Below are 3,335 nucleotides of genomic sequence, written 5' to 3'. Positions count from 1 at the left end.
GCAGCGATGATCGGGCCCTCGCGCAAAAGTGCAACCGCAACCCTGTGCAATCACCACCTGTCGGTCTCACGAACAGTGAACTGTGGGCAACGTGCATATACGGAGTTACATTATAGATTTTTCCGTGCCATATTTCCTATTGCCAGCTGGTGGCGCTATTACTATAAGTGAACAGTGACATGGATATGTGTTCAGGCCAGGACTCTTCTCAAACATGTGAAGTTTGGGTCTGGTCAGACATTGTGTACCTGAGTTACTATAGCTTCCTGTTTCATGGCGAAACATCATACTTTGTCACGCCACCACGGACACGCCCCTCAGCAAAAAGTTAGGATCTTTCATTGTATCATCACAAATGTCTGAAGATCATACTGGCCAAATATGATGCTGACCTGTTTGAATCTCTATGAGGAGTTAATCACAGTTTAAAGCATGTCACTTCCTGTTTCCTGCAGGTGGCGCTATAACTGTATCTGAAAATTACAATGTAGATGTCTTCAGGCCAGGACTTTTATTAAATGTGTCAAGTCTGGGTGAAGTCTGGGGCCTGTTGGACATTGTATGCCTGAGTTACAACAACTTCCTGTTCATGGCGAAACGCCAAACTTTGGCAGGCCGCCAGGGTCACGTTTCCCCACGAAAAGTCAAGATCTCCGCAATTTAGCTTCGCAAAGACCTCAAGATTAGAATGACATGAAAATGATGTTGATCGGATTAAAACTCTAGGAGGAGTTCGTTAAAGTACGACGACTGGAAATTGAAACAAATTACAAAATTGCACAGGAAATCAAAAATAACGGACTTCCTGTTGGGTTTAGAGATATGCTCCAAGAGACTTTTCTTCATGATTCGGGGTGTTCTATCAGCCCACCAAATTTGGTGCATGTACGTATTGCGTAGTGGCCTGGGCAGTTCTAGGTGGCGCTAGCGAGCCATTTTGCCACGCCTAATTTTAAAACCCATATCAGACGTAAATTTTTGCAAGGTCTGATGCGTGTGCAAATTATTGTGAGTTTTTGAGCATGTTTAGGCCTTCAAATTAGCGATCAAAGAGGGAGAAGCAGTAGAAGAAGAAGAAGAATTAAAGCTGCAAGCAGCGATGATCGGGCCCTCGCGCAAAAGTGCAACCGCAACCCTGTGCCATCACCACCTGTCGGTCTCACGAACAGTGAACGGTGGGCAACGTGCATATAAGGAGTTACATTATAGATTTTTCCGTGCCATATTTCCTATTGCCAGCTGGTGGCGCTATTACTATAAATGAACACTGACGTGGATATGTGTTCAGGCCAGGACTATTAGAAAACATATGAAGTGTGAGGCCGGTCGGACATTGCGTGCCTGAGTTGCAATAGGTTCCTGTTTCATGGCAAAACATCAAACTTTGTCAGGCCGCCACGGACACGCCCCTCAGCGAAAAGTTAGGATCTTTCAATGTATCTTCGCAAAGGTCTGAAGATCATACTGGCTGTACTCTTCAAATATGTTGCTGACCTGTTCAAATCTCTATGAGGAGTTAATCACAGTTTAAAACATGTCACTTCCTGTTTCCTGCAGGTGGCGCTATAACTGTATCTGAAAATTACCATGTAGATGTCTTCAGGCCAGGACTTTTATCAAATGTGTGAAGTCTGGGGCCTGTTGGACATTGAATGAATGAGTTACAACAACTTCCTGTTCATGGCGAAACGCCAAACTTTGGCAGGCCGCCAGGGTCACGTTTCCCCACGAAAAGTCAAGATCTCTGCAATTTAGCTTCGCAAAGGCCTTACGATGAGAATGACATGAAGATGATGTTGATCGGATTAAAACTCTAGGAGGAGTTCGTTAAAGTACGACGCCTGGAAATTGAAACAAATTACAAAATTGCACAGGAATTCAAAAACAACGGACTTCCTGTTGGGTTTAGAGATATGCTCCAAGAGACTTTTCTTCATGATTCGGGGAGCTCTATCAGCCCCCCAAATTTGGTGCATGTACGTATTGCGTAGCAGCCTGGGCAGTTCTAGGTGGCGCTAGCGAGCCATTTTGCCACGCCTAATTTTAAAACCCATATCAGACGTAAATTTTTGCAAGGTGTGATGCGTGTGCAAAATATTGTGAGTTTTGGAGCATGTTTAGGCCTTCAAATTAGCGATCAAAGAGGGAGAAGAAGAAGAAGAAGAAGAAGAAGAAGAAGAAGAATTAAAGCTGCAAGCAGCGATGATCGGGCCCTCGCGCAAAAGTGCAACCGCAACCCTGTGCCATCACCACCCGTCGGTCTCATGAACAGTGAACGGTGGGCAACGTGCATATAAGGAGATACATTATAGATTTTTCCGTGCCATATTTCCTATTGCCAGCTATGACTATAAGTGAACACTGACGTGGATATGTGTTCAGGCCAGGACTCTTATGAAACATATGAAGTATGAGGCTGGTCGGACATTGTGTGCCTGAGTTACTATAGCTTCCTTTTTCATGGCGAAACATCAAACTTTATCAGGTCGCCACGGACACGCCCCTCAATGAAAAGTCAGGATCATGAAATGTATCATCACAAAGGTCTGAAGATCATACTGGCCAAATATGATTCTGACCTGTTTAAATCTGTATGAGGAGTTAATCACAGTTTAAAACATGCCACTTCCTGTTTCCTGCAGGTGACGCTATAACAGTATCTGAATATTACCATGTAGATGTCTTCAGGCCAGGACTCTTATCAAATGTGTGAAGTGTGAGACTGGTTAGACATTGTGTGCCTTAGTTACTATAGCTTCCTGTTTCAAGGCGAAACATCAACTCTTTGACACGCCCCTCAACGAAAAATCAGGAACTTGCAATGTATCGTCACAAAGGTCTAGGAAGTTATATTATAGAAAGACTTTAATTTATTTACATGTACTAGATTTCCTGTTATTTATTTAAATGTGTCACATTCCCATTTGCCAGCTGGTGGCGCTATTGCCATAAGTGAACACTGACATGGATATGTGTAATCATAGGCAATAAAATTAATGCAGGCAAACTATAGTAGGATTTATTTAAATGTGTCACATTCCCTTTTGCCAGCTGGTGGCGCTATTGCTATTAGTGAACAGTGACATGGATATGTGTTCAGGCCAGGACTCTTCTCAAACATGTGAAGTTTGGGTCTGGTCAGACATTGTGTACCTGAGTTACTATAGCTTCCTGTTTCATGGCGAAACATCATACTTTGTCACGCCACCACGGACACGCCCCTCAGCAAAAAGTTAGGATCTTTCATTGTATCATCACAAATGTCTGAAGATCATACTGGCCAAATATGATGCTGACCTGTTTGAATCTCTATGAGGAGTTAATCACAGTTTAAA

This window comes from Triplophysa rosa, unplaced genomic scaffold, assembly GCF_024868665.1.
Source record: "Triplophysa rosa unplaced genomic scaffold, Trosa_1v2 scaffold175_ERROPOS813387+, whole genome shotgun sequence".
Taxonomy (NCBI): domain Eukaryota; kingdom Metazoa; phylum Chordata; class Actinopteri; order Cypriniformes; family Nemacheilidae; genus Triplophysa; species Triplophysa rosa.
This window is presented reverse-complemented; position numbering follows the sequence as displayed.